Source organism: Sardina pilchardus, chromosome 12 (assembly GCF_963854185.1).
Source record: "Sardina pilchardus chromosome 12, fSarPil1.1, whole genome shotgun sequence".
Taxonomy (NCBI): domain Eukaryota; kingdom Metazoa; phylum Chordata; class Actinopteri; order Clupeiformes; family Clupeidae; genus Sardina; species Sardina pilchardus.
Genome location: NC_085005.1, coordinates 33,083,129 through 33,094,769, shown reverse-complemented (window position 1 = coordinate 33,094,769; position 11,641 = coordinate 33,083,129). Strand labels below are relative to the sequence as shown.

General features: G+C 43.7%; 1 long non-coding RNA gene across 1 annotated transcript; it reads left to right on the top strand.

Annotated features, from left to right (window-relative positions):
• The first annotated feature begins 395 nt into the window (after positions 1-395).
• On the top strand, positions 396-2,392 carry LOC134097808 (uncharacterized). The gene is made up of 3 exons (XR_009940951.1): positions 396-528; positions 1,733-1,858; positions 2,130-2,392. It is a non-coding gene; the product is annotated as an uncharacterized LOC134097808 (long non-coding RNA).
• Positions 2,393-11,641: the final 9,249 nt, after the last annotated feature.

Genomic DNA, 11,641 nt, shown 5'->3' with positions numbered 1-11,641 from the left:
CTACTCTACTGCCTTCTGCGAACCTATAGAGAGTGTCAGAGTCCAAATGATCTTAGAGATGTCCGTCTGAGCTGGGTGGATGAGAGAGGGGCTGAACTGCAGAACACCAGCAGCCTCCAGACTAGTGGAGATCATCGCTGTTACATCACACTGACTGAGAAGCTCCGAGCTCCAACTCCCACTCAGAGGAGATGCCAGCTGACTGCAGGAGGGCAGGTTCAGACTTCTGTCTCCCACACAGTCAGAGTTCCAGGTCAGTGATTGTGTGCTTCTCTCATGTCAGACACATGGTGTGTTCTAGCATCACATTCACTATAACCTCCAACTCCACATCCACCAGACTTCACTCTTCTTCCACCTTTGCAGTGAAACCAACTAGAACTCCAGTGGTGACGAGAGGACCTGCACCACCACAACCAGCAACTCCACCCAAAACACCACCACCACAACCAGCACCAACTCCAACATCTCAAGCAACTCCACCCAAAACAGCATGCACTTCAGCTCCAGGTTGTCCATCTGATGTGGGTGAGTTTGGAATGGGACCCATCTCATCTGATACATACTGTACATCATCATAATGGGAATAACACTAACGGCCTGGCTGGAGTGTGTATGGTTATGTTAATAATATTAACATAATAATATGTTAATGGTTATGGGATTTCACAGACAATTTAAAATGTTGGTAAGGCTGCATTAAATAAATAATGACTGCATAAACAACTCCAGGCTCGTTCTCACTGATCTATAACTAACACTGGATAGACTATCCCATTGTTGTTGCCCCATCATTCTTTATCTAGATCAGTGGGAACGAGGACCAAGGAAGGAAGGAAGGATACAGTAGATAAAAAGACGAATGAGAAGGGCCCAATGAGTTGCCCAGTCCTCTCCATTCCTGTGATAGTTTTGGGTCTTTTAGGCGGGGTCTAAATAGTCTGGCTATCACCAGACTCAGCTCAATAAAAGCACCGGACACAATGGACACAATGACCTGATCTATTCAAGACTCTTCTCCTCAGAGCACCTCATCTATTCAAGATTATTCTCCTCAGTGGTTCGTTGTTGGTGGAATGAGTTGTCTTGGGTCTTTCAAGCGGGGTCTAAAAGCATATCTGATCAACATATTTAGTTAAGCATTTCTTTCGAGTTATGGTTTGTACATTATAGTATTTTTTTGTAATTATGCTATTGATTGAATTTACATTGTTTATGCAGTCATTATTTATTAAATGCAGTCTTACCAACATTTTAAATTGATTAAAATGATGAATGAGAGAGGCCCATAGTCTCTGTCTGCTCTTGGTCTCAGATTTTGTGAAAAAGAATTCTAAATAAATGCGACTTATAGTCCGATGCGACTTTTATGTTTTTTTCCTCTTCATGACTGCATTTTTTGACTGACAGCGATTTATAATCAGGAGCGATTTAAAATCCGGAAAATATGGTACAGTAGGTGCTCTCAGGAGAAGAGTCAGAAGATAAGGTGCACGAAAGGTTCTTGCTGTATGCTCATTGTTTCTGGTGGAACGTTAACTGTGTTGGACATTTTCTGTTATATTCTGCTCCTTACATCTTCACTCTGACACTAAATATGTTATATAAAAAAAACTTGCACAGGATGCCTTGTTGACTGCTATACTTCAATGTGTGTGTGTGTGTGTGTGTGTGTGTGTGTGTGTGTGTGTGTGTGTGTGTGTGTGTGTGTGTGTGTTTCTATGTGCCCCAGAGAGCATCCTCTATCCATTTTCCCCAGAGGCAGCCATCAGACTCAGCATCTTCTCCATGGTGCTGATTATACCTGCACTCATTGGAACTGTTCATTTAGTGAGGAGGAGGAAGCAGACAAGTAGAGGTGAGAGTGGCACACACACACACACACACACACACACACTGTGGGATGATGTTTTGTTTGAGGGTTTGTGTTCCAACTAACCACAGATGAAGGAAGGTGCCTGCTTGAGGAGTCACAAAGGTGTGACTCCTTTGGGATTTCCAGGAATTGATCACCTCTCCTGTGAAGCTCTGTCCCTTAGCTAGAATAATCTGTTATTAGCAGAGCTGCGGTAGTTTCTGATTGGTACAGATGTTCTGAAATTGTGTTCTTCATTTCTGTCTGTCCACAGATGACCCCCCAGCCATGGAACTCCAGGTGCTGAACTAACTGGATGACCTCAAGAGAGTCATGATGTCATTATCCATGCCCCTTTTACAGTTTATAGGCTACATGCAAATGATTTCCATCTTTATGTTAATATGTTCAATTGTTTTAGGGGAAGAACACGGATTATTTGGGTCGTTCTCTGATCTCGTTTCTTCTATTCTGCTCTTGTCTTTGACTGGCTAGACTCTGCCCTGCCTACTCACCTCTTCTGGAGGAGGCCTGGCTCTCTCTGGTCCCTTTCATCTCCTCTCCTCTCCTCTCCTCTCCTCTCCTCTCCTCTCCTCTCCTCTCCTCTCTTCTCTTCTCTTCTCCTCTCTTCTCCTCTCCTCTCCTCTCCTCTCCTCTCCTCTCCTCTCTTCTCTTCTCCTCTAATCTCCTCTCTTCTCCCCTCCTCTCCTCTCTTCTCCTCTCCTCTCCTCTCTTTCTTTCTCTCGGTCTCTCTGGTCTCTCTCTCTATCTCTCTCTCTCCTCTCCTATCTATCTCTCTCTCTCTTTCTTTGGGATTTGTTATTTTCTTTATGTTTGATGTATTGTTTTACTTGATGTACATCTAACTTGTTTCATTTGTAATAATTTGTTTGCACATCTAACTTGTTTCATTTGTTATAAATTAGATTACATTTTCTTTGTTCTTTTGTTACAGTATATGCCTATCTGAATTGGTCTTACATTCGGCCCTTTAGTCTGATCATATTTTGTTTACTGTAGCACTTCTAAGGTCAATCTGACCTGTGACACATTCAGTCAAATAAAGTAAAGTTCTTAATGGCATATTGTGGCCTCCGCCTCTTCTTATCAATTGTGTTATGTAGTTTTAAAGTGTACTCCACTAAACATACTTACACAGGGGTGTCCAGGGTGAGTTTTAAAGTGTACACGAAACATACTTACACAGAGGTGTCCAGGGTGAGTTTTAAAGTGTACTACACTAAACATACTTATATACTGTATAGCAGTATATATATAGAGTTTGGTAACACTTTACTTGACGGGTTCGTTCATAACACATTCATAACAGCTGTCATGAACTGCACATGAAGCACTCATGACTGTTTCATGAAACATGACTCAACATTCATACCAAGCCTTTCATGAATGTGGAAGACAAAACGTCAAAAACTTGTCAAAATAAAAGTCCAATAATCGCAAAACATTGCTGTCTTTCTTTTCAGCCAACCTGATCATGTCACATCTTAGTCAACGGGGAAGTCCAGTGTCCAGGAGAATTTAGTTTTGTGTTTGTCTGTTTGTTTATTTTATGATAGTAACCTCTGCAGAATGCATAATTGTCAACATGACTGTATATAGATATATAAAACAGGGATGTCCAACCATTCAGAGGTCCACAGATGGTCAGTAGTTCACTTCCCAGTATGATGAATACTTCACAACTCGTATAGTAAAGTGACATTTGAAATAGACCTCATAAAATATTCATGAGATGTTTTCAACGCTGGAGCGGATTCATAATACCCTGTATATGGATTACTAGATTGTTGGACTTTTATTTTGACCAGTTTTCGTCGTTTTGTCTTGCACATTCATGAAAGGGTTGGTATGAATGTTGAGTCATGTTTCATGAATCAGTCATGAATGCTTCATGTGCAGTTCATGACAACTGTTATGAATGTGTTATGAATGAACCCGTCAAGTAAAGTGTTACCACGAGTTTTAAAGTGTATTCCACTAAACCTACTTACACAGAGAAGTAGTTTTAAAGTGTCCACTATAACACACTTAAACAGATTAGTTTTAAAGTGTACTCCACTATAACACACTTCAACAGATGAGTTTTAAAGTGTACTCCACTATAACACACTTAAACAGATGAGTTTTAAAGTGTACTCCACTATAACACACTTAAACAGATGTTTTTTAAAGTGTATTCCACTAAACCTACACAGAGAAGTAGTTTTAAAGTGTCCACTATAACACACTTAAACAGATGTTTTTTAAAGTGTACTCCACTAAACCTACTTACCCAGAGGGGCACAGTGAGCAGAGGTGTGTCTGTTTCAGCACACTTACTGTACAATAGGCCTCCATAGAGGAGTACAGGAAGAGCAGGCTCGTCTCATTCAAGTAGCCTTAAAACACACTAGTAGGATAGGCACAAGCATGACACACACACACACACACACACACGTTCACATGTAGAGCAAGAAGACATGCCAGGGAAGAGGATCTCACAGCGATCTCCATTATGTGTTTACAGTCACAATTCAAGTGAAGTCTTGCACCTCTGCACTAGGTCCTCTGCTATCAGATTTGACTCTTGTTAGATATGCAGGTGTTGCTTGTCATGACACACATTGGGATTAGGTCACAGTAGTCTCACATGAAACAGGTCTGAAATATGAAATATGAATGAATATGCGTTCTTTACAACAAAGCATGAACTCTGATTTAATATTGAAGGAATGCACTGACAGCATTATGGCCGCTACACTCTCTCTCACACACACACACACACACACACACACACACACACACTCCCTCTCTCTCTCACACACACACATACACATATACATTCTCTCTCACACACACACACACACATACACACACACACACACACACATATACATTCTCTCTCTCTCTCTCACACACACACACCCTGCTCTCTTTTTTATATAAACCAGTGAGACTGAAGTATGGCGTTAGTTTCAGGACCGACTCATTACACACACACACACACACACACACACACACACACACACACACTTTGATCATAATCAGTAACACTTCATTGCACGTCAGACTTAGGGTAATTCTCTTCATGTTTCTAAAGCTGAACATGCAGTGTGTGGGTACTCTGATAGTGTTGTTGATTTGCCTCAGTCAGGTTTTTCCCGTCTACTTCCCGTCTTATCCATTTATGGTCAGTCATCTTTAAGCTCCGTGTGTGTACAGTTTCCCAGCCAAACCCTCCCCATACACACACACTCAGGTGTGCTAGTGATCACCAAACACTCCCCATACACACACACTCAGGTGTGCTAATTATCACCAAACCCTCCCCATACACACACACTCAGGTGTGCTAGTTATCAGCCTACAAGCCCCATATACACACACTCAGGTGTGCTAGTGATCAGCAAACCCTCCCCATACACACACACTCAGGTGTGCTAGTGATCAGCAAACACTCCCCATACACACACACACTCAGGTGTGCTAGTTATCAGCCTACAGGCCCCATACACACACACACTCAGGTGTGCTAGTTATCAGCCTACAGGCCCCTGTGTTGATCACTGTCCTGAGTTGGCCACCAATTGGCCAGCTCAAGCTGCCTTTACGATTTCCTTTTCAGCAGACACAACTCTGCCCCTGAATAGACCCGCTCCAGATAGATAGATAGATAGATAGATAGATAGATAGATAGATACTTTATTGATCCCCAAGGGGAAATTCAAGACACAGGCCTATTAGCCTGCTTGATCCAGATCCTGTGTTAGCTAGTCACGTGTGAGCATCAACTGCAGTGTAGAGTGACCCTGCACAACTGGATGAGGATGTGGGTTTAACTTTAGATTTCAACTGAAACCTTTAACACACACACAGAGTGTGAAACCACAGACCCACACAACCTGCATGTTTCATCACACCCCAGATGATAGCATAGTGGTACAACAGTGGTGATACGACTAGTTGTTTCACATACATGTTTTACAAAAATGTTTTACATATGAGCTTCCTTTCTTGGTTTACTGTAATAATTTGTGTGGCTGTAACAATACCATGTCAACAACTGGAATCACCACTTTTGTGACCTATAAAATGGTCAGACATATTCAGAGAGAAGCCTGTTCTGTCTGCATGTGGGCCTTTGTGTGTCTCTATTTGTAGTTGTGGTCTGGTGAGTGCTGGTCAGTGCATGCTGTGTGACTGCCCTTGAGCCCCACACACCTAGCCTGACGAGCCAGACCCACATCAAGATGTAGGGTCTGGACACTCACCGTAGCCAGAGCTCAATCGGAGGGGTGGGATAAACAGTTGTCTTTCAAATTCCCTCCCCGCAATAGGATAACGCTAAACGAATCATCTTCTTGTTTTCAAGTAGCAGGATGCGTAACCTTCCCTCTCCACGCAATAGGATAACGCTAAACGAATCATCTTCTTGTTTTCAAGTAGCAGGATGCGTAACCTTCCCTCTCCACGCAATAGGATAACGCTAAACGAATCATCTTCTTGTTTTCAAATAACAGGATGCGTTACCGTCGCAACTTCTGGTCACATGTCAGTCACCATTATGTTAAGCCCACCCACCGACTCTATACACGCTGTGATTGGCCCGCTGGTGCTGGGGGTTCTCAGCTCCCTGGCTCAATGGATCGTGACAAAGATCATTAAGGGCGGAGCAAGATACTTCATGAGAAGCCACTTCCTGGAACCCGAATCGCAAGAGGGAGGGGGGCAAAATCCCCCTTTATGCAGAGCTGTTCCGCCTCTTTTCTATTGAAGTCTATGGACATGACACGCATGACACACCCCCTTTATGCAGAGGAAGTGATCCCCGTTTTGCGCCCATAGACATGAATTACGACGACGTATCTTGCTCCGCCTTAAAGATCTTTGATCGTGACTAGACTGCCCCGCCAGCCAAATTACATTTGCTGCCGCTAGGGGCGTCTAGATTTCTAGGCTACCACACACCACCACTGTGATCTGCTCTGGAGGCGTGAAACTAGCGCAAGAACTAACAACCGCGCTACAGTATACGACATTAGATAGCACAGCATTCCTGGAGGGAATCTGCTGTCATGATTCCAGGTCAGTTTTAAAGTCACCAATGGCAGTGGGCAGGAACAGAACCAGTGAGGAGAGAAATGTATCATTTGGGCCAACAGGGAGCGGCAGGAGGCAGATCTTGCCCAGTGGGGTGGGCATAGGGGCAAGAAGGTAGTGGGGTGGGCATAGGGGCAAGAAGGCAGTGGGGTGGGCATAGGGGCAAGAAGGTAGTTGAGTTATAGTGGTCAGCATGCGGCACTACAGGCAGTGGGGTTGGCATAGGGGCAACAAGGCAGTAGCTGGGTGGGCGTAGGGGCAAGGGGGCAGTGGGGTGGGCGTAGGGCAAGAGGGCAGTAGCTGGGTGGGCGTAGGGGCAAGAGGGCAGTAGCTGGGTTACAGTGGTCACTACGCAGCACTATGTCATCTTATGAGGAAGTGATGTGTGTGTGTGACAGACAGATATGTTCTCATCACCGCCTGTGTGAGGCTCAGAGCAGAGACACAGCAGCTCAGAGAGCAGAGGAAATGGCAAAGCTGCACAACCCAACAGTGGGACTACTGCTGACTGTGCTGCTGCTACTGCAAGGTGAGACCAGGACACACACACACACACACACACACTAGAGGATGGAGCATGGGAACATGTGACTCCTACCTCAAGACTCTTACAACAGCTTTCATGAACTTTGAAGGTGATTAGGGTAGACTAAAGTAAAACCTGCGTAAAATGTAAATACAATGTGTACATATTGTAGGAATAAATGTTAAGCTTTATACAACCTTTAGGTAACTTATAGGAGTGCGTGTGGACTTACACCCTTTCATATACTGTATGTGTGTTCTCTCCTTTGCTCATTTACTCTCTTTGTATTGACTGCTAATGGCTTGTATGGAGTATGCCTAGTAGTACGGTGGAAATGTACTGGCTGAAGGTGGCTGGGATGATGAGTTGCTCCTAATATAACATCTGTGGTACAGTATGTCTCCTACTGTCTCCTGTTGGCACTCAAATGTGGTTGGGGCCCAGGGAGAGAGCTGCTCTGGTTACTGAGTGAGCTTAAGTCTGCCACTGAAATGTTTCCACTTCCCAGGTACCAGAGGAGACTCTATCAGTGTGTTCTCCAGTGCTGGAGGGGCTGCCACTCTGCCCTGTAAGAATGTGATCTCAAGTTACCCACACTGCTCATCAACTACATGGACCTACTGCTGGAATGGAGTGGATATTGTTGAAGTAGTCACCCTGGGGAAGATCATACCAGAGAACACACCCAGAGCTGAGAGACTGAGTCTGTTCCCTGACTGCTCTCTCCACATCACTGATGTCAATTATGATGATGCTGGACTCTACACCTGCAAGTACCCAGATGGACGAGATCAATATGGACCGGATGCTCCAGTTTACCTCTCTGTTCTTTACAGTAAGTGTGATAAATCAGACACTCTCACTGTAAAAAAATCTGCTTTTCATATTCAGCTGCATGCATGGGCCATTACTTGTTTGTTTTTTTTGTTTTTTTTGTAGAGAAGATGGATCAGATCTTACATAAAATCCTTACTGTACACCTTACCTCTACATACTGTATAAAACTGTAAAGGTGTGATCCATTAGGCCTACTTACAGTTTTTTCCAATCGTTTACACACAATTTTGAAAACGGGGCTCTTTTTGTCTAAACACATCACACAATTTACCAAACACAACACCTAATCAGCAGAACATAACAGATTGTTAGCAAAATGAAATATTTCTGTCAAAACAATAAACACATCGATAAAACCTTATACTGTTCTCATATCACTAACACATTCTTTGAATGATTCCACACTGTCACTATCTTATACACACCAACACAATAAATTCAAAACACATCTGTAAAAACCCTCTTCCAATATATGGATGTTATTCAGACATATTGTTTGAGAGCAATAGGATAATTTAGATGACAAAAATATTTTGATGAACCCTCATCAAGCAATGCACAAAACTGATGCTGCAGACAATATTTCTTTCTTTCACTGTACCATATGTTCAGTTACATTGACAAGTCAATCCACAGAAAATGGCAAAATTATAGTTCTTACTACTGGAAAGTGTAGAAAAATAAAAAAAATTGTACACAAATAAAAAGTACTGTAGCCTACACTTACAGTCACTGAAGGAAAACTAAAGCAACAATACAAACAAGTAACAACAATACGTAATACTCTAATCATCTCTCCGTCTTGCTAGATCAAGCCATAAGAGTTCATCCAAATCACAGGCTATGGGTGCCTCTCATTTGGGCTTTTATGCATCCTCCCTCGCTCCTCGGGCCTTGATCCTCACTGATCGACATAAAGAATAATGGGGCGAAAACAATGGGATAGTCTATCCACTGTTAGTTATAGATCAGTGGGAACGCCCCTCGAGGATCAAGCATAACACACCTGAGTGCTGCGCTTTCAATTTTGCATATGTGTGCTTATACAACTGGTGGATGTGATTATTCAATTTGTTCATTAGTGTGGTCATTGGCAAGCCAGGGCTTTGTAATGAGAAGGAAGTACCTAACAATCTTTATCTGTGTCTAAGGTGTGAAAATGTGTTTTACGTTTTGACATTCACTGTGTGTAATGTTTTGCAAAAAGTGTGAAGCTGAATTTGTGCTTAATGTTGTACTGCTCTGCGCAGGTGTTTTGCTTCTTAAGTGCTAAGTATTGTTAACTGTCTGATAACCTTAATTTTAGTGTGTATACGATTGGAAAAAACTGTAATACAGTATTTATTTTTGTTCTGGTGTGGTCACAGTGGTAGCAGTAGCAGGTGCACATGGGCTCTGTGTTCCTGCTTGATTAAGTTTGTCTTTATTTCCCTTAACAACTAAGCAACTGAGATGAGTACTAGTTCACTTCCGATCCCCATGCTCGACTTTCCTGCAGCATGATATGTACAGTTATCTTGCATTTATGATTGGATATTGGCAGCACAATCAGCTCCACTGTCTGGAGCATTTATAATGGGCGCTAATGGGGGTCTTGAGGAGGATGATCCTCCATGCAGTAATTTTCAATTGTGGTAGGGGTCGCTTTCACAAATTTCACTGATTTCAGTAACATTGCGTTTGAAAAGCAATTAGTTCTATGTTGTCTAGGGAGGATTGTCCTCCCTTTCCTTAATGGACGAGCCTCCTCTGACTGACACACACACACACACACACACACACACACACACACACACACACACACACACACACACACACACACACACACACACACACACACACACACACACACACACACACACACACACAGAGGAGCAATTCACACATGTGTGTCTGTCGCTGTAACAGCTAGCTTGCTGGAACGTTGGTAAACCTCACTCCCCGATGCCTCAAGAGCATGAAAACTTTTAGCTGGATTGTTAGCGCACTCGACCCCCAATCCAAGGTGCTGCTGTTTCACAGGTTTGAGTCCCGGGTGTGTGCAGGGCTGGACCGCGGTGGTTCAACACAACACAGGTTACATTGTAGCAGTAACAGGTGTGTGTGTGTGTAGCAGTAACAGGTGTGTCTGTATCAGGTGTGTCTGTAGCAGTAACAAGTATGTCTGTAGCAGTAACAGGTGTGTGTATCTGAAGCAGTAACAGGTGTGTGTGTGTGTGTGTGTGTGTGTGTGTGTGTGTGTGTGTAGCAGTAACAGGTGTGTCTGTAACAGCTGTGTCTGTAGCAGCTGTGTCTGTAGCAGTAACAGGTGTGTCTGTAGCAGTAACAGGTGTGTGTATCCGAAGCATAACAGGTGCGTGTGTAGCAGTAACAGGTGTGTGTATCTGAAGCATAACAGGTGCGTGTGTAGCAGTAACAGCTGTGTCTGTAGCAGCTGTGTCTGTAGCAGTACAGGTGTGTCTGTTGTTCTTTTCACCTGTTTTCTAGTGTGGCAAGCAGCGACTGGGGGAGAGACTGGCAGTGAAGTACTACTCTACTGCTTTCTGTTCACTTATGGAGAGTGTCAGAGTCCAAATGATCTTAGAGATGTCCATCTGAGCTGGGTGGATGAGGGAGGGGCTGAACTGCAGAACACAAACAGCCTCCAGATCAGCAGAGTATCTTCCTGTTACATCAGACTGAAGTTCAGAGCTCCAAACCCCACTCACACTCAGAGGAGATGCCAGCTGACTGCAGGAGGGCAGGTTCAGACTTCTGTCTCCCTCACAGTCAGAGTTCCAGGTCAGTGATTGTGTGCTTCTCTCATGTCTCATGGTGTGTTCTAGCATCACATTCACTATAACCTCCAACTCCACATCCACCAGACTTCACTCTTCTTCCACCTTTGCAGTGAAACCAATTACCTTATCTAATATAATACAGCAAAACAGGGTAGTAGTAGTCATAGACTGTGTAGCCATAGACCGGGGGGGGGGGGGGGGCTCCATTGCCCAATATGCCCCTGTAGGAATTAAACACTGACTGCACCTTATTCGCTGAGCTGAGTTACGTCCCCACTATTCTCCCACAGGTTAGTGGACCATCAAAATGACTTCAAACGTGCATAGGATGCCTTTAATCATGTTGACTGCTATAATTTGATGTGTGTGTGTGTGTGTGTGTGTGTGTGTGTGTGTGTGTGTGTGTGTGTGTGTGTGTGTATCCCAGAGAGCATCTTCTATCCATTTTCCCCAGAGGCTGTCATCAGACTCTGCATCTTCTCCATGGTGCTGATTATACCTGCACTCATTGGAACTGTTCATTTAGTGAGGAGGAGGAAGCAG